The sequence below is a fragment of the Pinus tabuliformis genome, chromosome X (genome assembly GCF_031772625.1).
Source record: "Pinus tabuliformis cultivar Carrire ecotype Pingquan chromosome X, CPIR1, whole genome shotgun sequence".
Taxonomy (NCBI): Eukaryota; Viridiplantae; Streptophyta; class Pinopsida; order Pinales; family Pinaceae; genus Pinus; species Pinus tabuliformis.
In genome coordinates this window covers 1667257473-1667269593 of record NC_142308.1, presented here as the reverse complement: position 1 = coordinate 1667269593, position 12121 = coordinate 1667257473, and positions in this window count along the sequence as shown.

Genomic DNA, 12121 nt, shown 5'->3' with positions numbered 1-12121 from the left:
AGGGAGCCTAGATCTGCCTGCACAAAGAGGATAGTCATGAAAAGGATGTATATGGTTTTTCTAAACCCATAGGTTCAGTCAGTAACCTTTTGGATTTGAGTGTGGAACTTGTAAAAGAATTCAAGCCATAATCCCAAAGAGCCAAGTCTAGTTGACTAGAGCTCACAAGAGACGTAGCCCATGAGACTGGGGTGAACTCCTTATTAAATTTGCTGTTATGTGTGATATTTTTTTGTTGCCTTATATGTCTGATATATATGTTTAATATAAACTTAAACAAATCAAGTTAAAACACATAAGCATAAGAAAAGACATACACCTCGGTCGGGGGGCATGGATATATTATAGTCGCTGTCGACTACTTTAAAAAATGGGCCAAGGCGATGCCTATGTCGAAAATGGAATGTACTTGAAAAAGGGTGCAAGGCATCCATTTTCATTTATATAAATGAGTGCACAAATACTCCAAGTTTAAATCTGCAAATATGTGAACTTATTATTTCTAAAATAGAGATAGACTATAGGGGCATTTACTGGATATGTCACCTCTAAAGCATGAGGTCGTAAATATTTATGTTGGGTGAAATGCTTTATCACGAGGATCTGAAGTTTCGAATTGGAAGGTGACCTGCATAAGTTACAATACAATACATCATCATAATATGATTTTCATAATCTAGCTGAGGGAGGCATTCCCATGCTCAGCTTTATAAATTTCATTTCATGTACATAGATCAGATAGTTGTCTACAGATATAGACTAGTGATTCTACAGATATAGAGTCATCATCCATGATTAGGATGACCATCTGTGTATAGCCTTTGTACATTTGATGTTTTTATATCCCTGAATATATCGCAACCTGGATGGATGAAACTAGATCTGGGGTCTTCAAACTTGTTCAATCTTCACTCGATGTACAAGTCAAACCATGTGAAGAGATGTTCTGAAGTCGAACATGGAAAGAAATCACCAAATTACCAGCCAATGTTGTGAGCTGTTAACAAACGTGAGAGGAATCACCGATAATGATAATGATCCTCAAGGTACTACAGTACAATTCATGTGGTGTGAATACATGATCCGATGTCAAACACCACACAAAATCTTTCAATCGAAGGCCATTGATGTCAACCTGTCGCCGGAAGTGAGAAACTTTCCATTGATGTATGCAAGCTTCAAAGCATTGAAAGGGTTGTTTCTAAGTCAACATCTTGGATAATGATCTGATGTCGATAATAAGCAACTCGTCGTAGGAGGGCCTTGATCTATCCCATATCTACGACACGAAACGAAGCAAATGATTTATGGAGGTGAAAATGCACTAACAACACAAGGTTCAAGAATGGTGGTCACGAAAAAATGAAGGTTGGAGGTATTGCAGTGTATGAGACATTAACTGGATGATTTCTCTTGAACATGTCGGCAACACTGAGATGAATTGGTAGCGTTAACTCCAAAAGATGGATGGTATGAAATACCAATGGTATGATGACCGGTGAATGGAATAACCCAACCCAACTCAATCATGGAGATGAAGTGAAAGTGTCATGTTCAAGAGCAACTTGCTACCATAAATTATCCAAATTTTTCCCCTTTCTCCCCAGTCATTGCTGACCAGTACCTCTTTATTTTTTTCAAGGTTGAGGAGGATAACATATGCTTGTTCTATAGAAAGAGTGCAGCCATTTCGCCATTGTTGTTAAATGTAGGCATCGCCTCGACCCATTTTGTAAAGTAGTCAATAGCGACTATAATATACCCATGCTCCCCGGCCGAAGTGGGGTTACATGTCATGAAATCAATGCCCCATTTAGCGAATAGTCCAGTAGCAATGATTAGATGCAGTGGTGAAGGTGGTAATCTGGTTTTGTGATCGAAACTCTAACAGGCATGGCAACTTCTGACTGCAAGTATGCAATCTTTGAATATGGTTGGCCAAAAGTAACCAGCTCGTAAGATATTTTATGTAATAGCATAAACAGATAGATGCCCCCCACAAGCACCTAAATGACAATCATTCAAAACTTTTTCGGCCTCCTCATGCGTGAGGCACCTTCGTAAAACCATATCGACACCACGATGATAAAGTGTATCACCAACAATCAGATAATCTTTGGCTTGGTATCGAGTACGTTGATGTTCAGAGTGAGAGGTATTAGGCCTAAAAGCTTGGGCTTGGAGATAGATCAGTACATCCCCGTACCATGGATCACTTGACGATATGAGAAATAGAGTCTCATCCACGATTGATGCTTCTGATGTTAAATCACTGGAGGACGAGGGAAGGTCGCAAATTAACTCTACAAAGACGAGAAACTTCTTTGATTTGGATTTGATGAATTCTAGATCAAACTCCTGCAAGATGGCTATCCATTTGGAATATTTGCCCCACAGTAATTGACATGACAGAATGTATGTCATAGGGTTGCAATTTGACACAATGGTAGTTTTGCGAAGCAGTATATAGTGTCGAAATCTTTGTACTACTTGAATGACTGCAAAAGCCAACTTTTCAACATAAGAGTACTTTCTTTCTATATCATTAAGATTATGACTTAGATAATTATAGGACGTTCAATTCTATCATCTTCGTGCACTAAAACCATATTGATGGTTGTATCTGTAGTGGCGAGATACAGGTTGAAGTCTTTTTGATAGTCAGGAGCATACATTAATGATGCTTTTATTAGGGAATCTTTGAGAGCATCAAAGGAAGCTTGCGTGACCTGATCCCAATGGAAGGGTACCTCTTTCTTCAAAAGACGTGTATAACCTTTAGCGAGCTCAGCATAATTTGGAATGAACCTCCTCAGAAAGTTAGCTTTCCCTTGGAGTCTCTAAATCTGAAGCAAATTTGAAGGTGGAGGCATGTCAAGAATTGCCTGAACCTTTAATGGATTGAGTTGAATTCCGTCCTTACAAACTACAAAACCAAGTAGTTGACCAAAACCAAGACAAAACACACATTTGTGCAGATTGAGTCGTATATTATAGTGTCGGAAATGTTAAAAAATGGCTCTCAAATGTTGCGGATGATCAGTCTGTTTTCGCGAGTGAGCAGGAAGATCATTAAGATATGTTTCAACTATGTTTTTGATGTCATGGAAGGCATAATTCATTGCCCTCTGAAATGTTTCCCCTGCGTTCTTCAAAACGAAAGGTAATTTATGATATTCGAATGTGCCCCACGGACATATAAATGCAGTTTTTGATTGGTCCTGTGGGTGGATATTGATTTGATTGTATCCAAAAATTCCATCCATGAATGAAAAGATTTCACATCTGGCACATTCATCAATTATCTGGTGGATGAAGGGTGTAGGATAGTTTTCCTTCACACATGTTTGATTTACATCCCTATAATCGATGCACACTCTTATCGTTCCTTATTTTTTCATTACAGGAACAATATTCAATTCCCAGTCAGTAAGCGGTATAAGGTAAATGAAGTCAGCACGCAAAAGTTTTTCAACCTCGGCTTTAATGGCAGCGGCTTTCTTTGGATGAACAAGTCAAAGCTGTTGTTGTACTGGTTTGACATCAGGATACATCTTGATCTCATGTTCAACAATTCTCGAGTCAACGCCTAGCATTTCTTCATAGGACTATGCAAAGACATCTCTGAATTCGTGAAAAAGAGCACAGTAGCTATCTAGTTCTGATGGAGAACAAGATTTGCTGACGTGAAAATTCTCTACAATATTAGGTTTGGTCGAAATATTAATGGAGATGGTTTCTTCAATGTTGGACGGATTTCGCTCAAAATCTATTGTATTTACAAAATTTAGTAAAAAATCAACAATTTAAGGGTGATTGAGGTCGTTTGAATAATCTTCATTGTCATCTCGAAGGTGGGAACGATGATGATAAACTTCCCACGGCGTCTCTCCTATCATCATTGATTGGATGATTCCGTCATCTGTAGAATGTATACGAGACCAACGATCAGAAGAGGTACCATATTCTAAAGTCCTATCAACCCAAACACTCATTGAGTGCAGATTCGGGTTTGCCGCACAAGCCCAAAAGATTGATTGCTATAAATATTCGATGGGGCTTGGCAGCAATGCCTCGTGATGATCATCACTTTCAAAATAATCGAAACTCTTCTTAAACTTAGATGATGTAGAAGAGATCATGTGGCAAGTTTCCACTGTGGCCACCTTGGCGAAACCAGATGGAGATGGGAGGGCAAAAGTACCCATCAAGGAAGGATCTTTTAGGTGAGCTACTCCAACATTTTGAAGCGATTGTGAACTTCCATGGATCAATGGAATGCTTCCAGTAGCTTGTGAACTATTAGCAAAAAAGGCTAGTTGGTCAACGACTGTGATTCCACATTTGAAGGGAAATGCAATCATTCAAAAATATGTAAACACAACGGCAGCCATAGCATAAACCCAGGGCCTTCCCAGTAAAATATTGTAATCAAGGATTCCACCAACGACCTCGACTTCAATATCTACTATTTTTCCCTCTAGTTCAACTTGCAAGCTACTTAAAATCCCATATGGAGTGTACGTTCTTCCATCAAATTCTTTTAGTGTTGTTGGTGATTGTGACAAGGGTGGTGAACCAAGAGTTGTCTAGAAACTCATTGGCATAATATAGGTAGATGCCCCCTCATCAATGATGGTTTGATGAACATTTTTATTGAAAGCTTTTACCTGTATAAGGAAAGTGAGTTGGGCCGATAACTGTGGTGTATATCTACTATGATTAAAGACCACAAGATTGGAATCTGTTGGATCGATCCCACCTATCGCTGATAACAAAGCCTGCTTTTGGGAGGGACAATTTTGCAATACCTCAAGTGTCGACATAGCGGATGGCGATTGAGCCAAATCCTCCACTATATTATAATTTTGAGCAGCTCGAGCACGAGGATTAAATGTCAATTTATGTACAACTCCCTTTGGCGGCTTAATGGTTAATTCAGGAATAATGGGTGGAACAACTTCTGGCGAAGTCGTTGTCGAAGCACTAGGTTGATCAATAGCCTGGTTGTTTGACGACGATGGATTTCCATAATCTTTATTCCTTTTCGATACCCAAACATCATTTTTCTTGTTTGCGATGGATAGCATAAGCACTTGGGATGTGGAAGCATTATTGGTAACAACCATATGCGTTTCTGGGTTCGAAAACGGATCAGTCAACACCGTTGAGGTATTCGAAGCCTTCAAAAGTTTTGAAACCTCATATCGATGTGGACAATCTCTCGTAAAATGCTCCTCGTTGTTATAGACATTTTTGTGCCTTACAGCATTGAGCATGAAATGTCCATAATCTAAGGGATCCAAAGTCCCTAAACATGTTGTTCCTACCCCTAGAGGAACAAGGCTAACAAACCATAGCAATTCACAGAAGTTCTCCACCAGAAACTGCTCAAAAACAAGTCAATTCAGGATCATTTCAGTGGCTGCACTAGATGTTTGCGCTGAATGTCAAAGCCAACACTGGCTACCTGCGTTGAATGTCAAATGGAACACTGGCTACCTGCGCTGAACGAGAGTGGACATGTGGCAGGCTCATTTCTCAAGGTGTCAAAACCCAGGAAGCTTCCAAAATGACACTTGCCTTAGGGAATTCGACTGGTGATGAGTAAGAGGTTCCAAATCTCCAAGTGGAAGCAAGAACCTCCAAGTGGACTCAAGAACTGACAGAGGGAGAGGACACTAGTCAGATCTCAAGCTGACTCATCCTCTCTCCAAACATCTATATATGGATCTCTCCTCCATGAGATCTAGAGGCTGGAATTTTGTTATTGCAAAGAATTGCTGTTGGTTTGAGACTGGAATCATTGGGTGCTTTATGCTTTGAAGGGGTGAAGATAGGAATTCCATTTGCTGGGAAGGAGATGCTGGATTGGAGCCCTCTGGGTTCTATCTCTTCCTGAACCTTGTTATTAATCAATAAAGCTATCTTGGTTTCTCCTATATACTGATGTATTCTTGATGTATGATTGCATTAGTGTATTTGGTTTATTTCTAATCCTAAACTAGTTATGAATGTGAATATATGTCTTTGTGTAGTGTTCTTCTCTTGTCGCAAGTAGCTGTTCTCTTGTGATCTTGCAGGAACCCGGTGGAGCTGGACAAGCGAGAAGGCAAGTAGTTGTTCTCTTGTGATCTTGCATGAACCTGTTGAAGCTGGGCGAATGAGAAGGCAAGTAGCTGTGAACTCCCAAAGAGAAGGGAGACCAGATCGAGGGACAAACGGAAGACACCGGTAAGTCCATTTATCTCTCTTCTTTCACATTTCATAAAGGAAGAAACCAGAATAGCTGTATCTGTTTGTTGCTAAGGCACTGTCACACCTTAGGTGGATAGGATCGTCCTGCATAGGCATTTTTCCCCACAACAAATTGGCGACTCTGCTGGGGAAATCTATTTAGTCATTTTATTTGTGTTTCTATCATTGTTTGTTTCATAGACTCGACAGCAACAATTGAACTGCATCTGCTTTTCCCGGATGCAAAGTAGACAGTTTCTGCCTTGATCCAATCACTGGACTTGTCTATGATCTGAACAATGGACTCACAAATGATTTGATGATCCTTTGTGATAGATCTTAGTACCCCCTCAAAGCATCCCTTTGATTACACCTTGCTTGTTGCTTTTATTTGGCATGAAACAGTGAATTAAATAGCAATCTGTGACCCAGAACCTGTGGGAAACGAGAGTTTCTCCTTCAGCGCAGACCCAGTGAAGGGATTCTGCATTTCAACGTAGGTCCCGTGAAGGCTACCTGCGCTAAATGTCAAAACCCCTGTGTTAAGGTTGCGCTGAACCAGTTTGCCCTTGTGCAGCTGGGGTTCTCTGCTCTGTTTTGTCTTGTTTTGATCTCTGATTTTTGCAGCCTGTAACAAGCATAGGTACCAGTCTGATAACTCCTTTTCTCTGCTTAGATTCCACCTCCTTTTGTACAAAAATACTGTGAGTGTTTTTATGTGTTTGTGGCGTCATTTACAGCTTTCCTTTGCATGAGTGAAATAATCATCTTGTAGCCCTTGATTCAGATCTGTTGATTGTGATCTTAGGAGAGAGTTCATTGGCTGTTTGCAGTTGATTATACATTTACTTTTGCTTACTGGTTTGAGTTTGTCTCTTTTAAGTGTCGAAACAAGTATTCATTTCGAAAATCGTTAAGTGTTGTAATCTCTTCTACCCTCTCTGATTTCGAAAAAGTAAACTTGTTTGTATTTGTCATTTAAAAGCAAATTCAAAATTGTACAAAAAAGCTTTCTTTGTAGGCATCAATACTAAGAAAGCGGAAAACAAACACCTGCATTATGCATTTGCATTTGATAGTTGGCATGATTGATTTAGGAAAAGTGCATTAGAGTGTGTTGATTGCTCTTTGAGAAAAGATGGTGTCTTTCTTTTCCCTTAGTAGCTAGGATTTTCAAAGTTGAAAAGATATAAAGCTTGCTTATCATATTTAGACTGCATTTAAGAATTGTATCATACATCTCGTGGTGAACCTTGAAAGGCAAACTTCTAAAAAGATCAACCTAAAATAAATTGAATGAACTTAACAACGCTTTGCAACATAACGCACAACATAGAGGTCTAGGCTAGAGACGTGTTCCAGCGTCGTAAAGCCTGGTGACTGTCGATCTCGTGGATGGTGGGTGATTCCTCCTAAGGGACGATAACACCAGTATGGATTGTGCTCCCACGTACCGTCACGTATATATTGGGAGACCCCTATAGGCATAAAACCTTTATCCTTAGGAAGCCGTGTCAGCCACCCTATTGATCGCAATACACTGAACACAGCATTCAGGAAGATCGACCACCCGTACCCTAAAAAGTATTCTGCGGTTTTGCGAAAAGTTTGGCACACCCTCTGTCTAGAACTCCAAAGCAGTTCCTTTTGGCCTTTTTCAGACTCTATAACAGAAAAAGTCCATCCGAGCATTTGTCACTTCGGGCTCGTTAAAACATCGAAGGATACTAGAGTCATCTTTAGCTTTTTCTCGACTCTTTAAAAGTGAAAAAGCAAGTTGTGTCTAAAAGCGTCTAAAAAAAATTCATTTAATTTGGAAACACACTTTCCCCTTTTGTATTTAGGTTGATCGAGTAATCTGCAATCGTGGAAGAAAGTCAATTGAAACCCCGTCGTTCACGGAGGCTTACGAGTCAACCGTCTTTGTCTCTGGAATCGAAAAAAGTACGGACAAAGCGAACTCATTTAACCGGTTCGAAATCTCCTATCAAAGTTAGAACAAGTGTTCCAACAACATCTGAGATTCCGGTTACTCCAAACATTTCTGGAATCCCTGCCTCTATAGAAGAAGTTCAACAGCCACAGAGGGACAGTAACACTGATCCTAGTCTGGGGGCAAATACTTGCCTTACTGAACCAGTCCCATATGTGACCGGTTCGGAGAGTCTTGCTCCTCAAACAACAGTCGCTGTCGATTCAACCCCTTCTTCGGCACCAGAAATATTTTACGGACCTGACGGTCTTCCTCTTCCACCTGGTTTGATTGCAATAGAGGAAATTGTAGAAGATCCGCAAGCAAGTACTCCAACTCATTTTGGAGTAGGGATCACTCTATTTCCTTCTACATCAGAAGTTAGTCTACCACAAGTGGAAGTTCCTGTAGAATCGCTAGGCAATCTATTGGATAGACTCAAAATGTCTGAACAACCGTCAACATCTAGGACTGTGTCGAATGACACAGCGACAGCAGAAGCCCCTGCTGTCACTCCGACAATGTTTGCCGGCATACCATCTGTCCCAACTAGCTCACAACCGCTAGAAGGAGTCCACCAAGGGACTATTTCGATAGTGTGGCCTATTCCAGTTTGTTCCTCTGGAATAATACCCGGCAACTCTTATGTTGAGACTCGCCAGATTGATCCATTTGGAGGTCAATTTGGGCAATCCAGTCCCCAAGGACAAACCATCCCCTTGAGTTCCGGATTGCTACCGTATGGGGGGCAGTATGCCCTTTCACTACCCCCTCCAGGAGGGTATCCATACAGGAGTTCACAACAGTATTCAGGTTATACTGGAATTACATCAACTGGTTGGGTACCTATGCTATCTCAACAACCAAGGGTTGTATATTCTATGCAACAGTGTGTACCTATGTCAAACATCCCGACCACACCGGCTATTGTGACAGTGTCGCAAGTTCAAACGTTGCCTGTTGTATGTCAACCTTAGATTTCTCAGGTTGTAATGCAACAGCCCCTTGACCCTGTGACACAACCACAATCACCAACTGGTGGGACGACATAGGTCCAAACGGGTACAATTACCCCACACCTTGGTCCAATAGTTAGTATAGCACAACAGAACATGGCTTCACAACCGTGGCTGGTGCAATACCAACAACCACAATTCCAGCAAGTGTACCAAGGTTCTGAGCAGCAAATCTTTGCGAACAGTGGACAACCGTATATTCAAAACGGTCAAAACCAACCGCTTTACAGTGGTCAAGTCCACCAACCGTATCAGTCATACCAACATCAATTACATTATGCTGGTATGCAAAGGCCCACTGCTCAAGCGATTCCATCGTACCCTGGGTATGCTTCACCTAACCTGAATCAACAGTTACCATTCGTGGCAACTTTAGAGTTACCCGATTTACACTGGTTAACCAACGATCCGATTGCTTACGCCCCTTGGTGGCCAGCGATTCCTCACAAAATTCCATCTGACATTCCTAAATTCAATGGAAATCCAGGTGAAGACCCATCGAATCACGTGATGACTTTTCATCTGTGCTGTTCATCAAACACCCTAAATGATGATTCGATAAGGCTTCACCTTTTCCAGAGGACGTTAACGGGTCCAGCAACAAAATGGTATTTTGAATTACCTAGAGCCTCGTTCGACAATTTCAGCTCCCTAGCCACGACTTTCTTAACCCATTTTCAATTACCGATAAGGTATGAAATGGGAACAAAAATCTTAACTAACTTCAAGCAGAAAACGGCCACTCATATATCTGATCATATACATGAGTGGCGTCGTCGCCGTAGGATGGTAAAAACGTACGTTCCCGATCAGCTATTAGCTGAATGGTTTATCAAGTCGTTACTTCCTGCCATAACGGAAGATGTGGCTAAGGGGGGAGTCGTAACGGAGGAGCAAGTTATTGCTCGTGTGCAGTATCTAGACTTAGTTTATACTCAGTCTGGCACGCTCTACGACAAAATACCTGACACCCCTAGACCGGAATTCTCAATTCCTCCTCCTCCTAAATCAAACAGTGACTCTCATGCCAACGACGGTGTGATTGGCACGGCAAACACGAAATCGACAAAGGCTTCGTCTAAGAAAGCCTGTAAGAATTCAGATCAAAATGCAAAAGAAGAAATTATTTCTTCGGAAGTAAATGCCGTATCAGCAGATAAAGGTAAAGAAACCAATCAACCAGGAAGCAAGAAAAAGCAAAACAAAGGGAAGAAGAAGAAACAGAGTGAATCATCCCCTGAAAAAAATTCTTTAAACCCTCCTAGGAAAGGGAAACCAAAAAGTCCATGCATGATATGTGACGAGGATCATTGGACATCTGATTGTCCATACAAAGCTGAGCTTAGAAGGTTCTTCAAAAGTTCGCAAACCTCAGCTGTGTTAACTGACCCGTTTCCCAATCTAGGTCAAAATCTGGTTGATAGTGGAAATGCTTCCCCGTCGCAAGTGCTTATGTTGTCGGTTTCAAAACAGCAGAATGATGCTTTGATTTCGACAAGGAACAAAGATTACGGGAATCCGCAACTGTCGAGCAACAAAGGTAAAGATCAACCAAGTAGTTCGACAACAACTTCGACAGAAGTTGTACCGCCCATCATTCCTGAATTAACAATAAAACCGCCAAAGGGAGTAGTACACAAGTTGACATTTAATCATCGCGCCAGAGCGGCGAAGCATTATAACATAGTGGAAGATTTGGCCCAATCGCCATCCGTTATGTCCACTCTTGAAGTACTACAAAATTGCCCATCCCAAAGGTAGGCTTTGTTATCGGCTATTGGTGGGGTTGATCCTAAGGATTCCAATCTTGTATCCTTTGACCACAAAGGATACGATCCTGAGTTACCAGCTCAACTAGCTTTCCTTATTCAAGTGAAAGCCCTCAACAAAACTGTTCACAGAACAATTATTGATGAGGGGGCATCTACATGTATTATGTCGATGAGTTGCTGGAAAACTTTAGGATCTCCAACCTTGTCGCGATCTTCAACAACATTAAAAGCATTCGACGGAAGGACATATACCCCGTGCAGTATCCTTAATAACTTAAAAGTTGAACTGGGAGGAAAAATAGTAGAAATAGATTTTGAAGTCATCGATGGGAACCTTGACTACAACATCCTACTAGGAAGACCGTGGATCTATGCCATGGTAGCTGTTGTGTCGACTTATTTTAGGAAGATCGCATTCCCTTTTCAAGGAGGGATTACGATCGTCAACCAACAGGACTTCCTCCCTAATGGTTCACAAGTTACAGGAAGCATTCCCATGATCCATGGAAGCAACCATTCGCTTCAAGATATCGGAGTAGGCCTACTGAAAGACCCCACATTAATGGGAACTTTCGCACTTCCACCTCCAATCTATATAGGAGAAGTAGCATTGGTAAGAGCCTGCAACATGATATCTTCCACGAAGATCTCAGAAGACGATATCGACATGGATCATGCAATGGTTTTTCCCCCAAGCCCTATAGAAATATTGTAGCAATCAATGTTTCGAGCATGGGAGGTGAACCCAAATCAACGCTCATCAAGCGTTTGGGTAGATAGGTCTAGAGAATATGGTACCCCGTTAGATCCTTGGTCGAAAGTACATGGGACTGACGAAGGAATTCTACAATCAATGTTGATTGAGGGGGCACCATGGAATGATTGCCACCATCGTTCCCTTCTTCCAGAATATGAAGAAGATACTCAGCATGACCTTTACCACCCTTCAGTTTTTGAATTCCTATCAAATACTGTAAATACGGTGGATTCCGAGCGAAACTTATCCAATATTGAAGAGACTATAGCCATAAATATCTCGACTAAAACAAATGTTGTAGAGAATATTTATGTCAGCAAAGGTTGTTCTCCTTCAGAACTGGAAATATATAACACTCTTTTTCGCG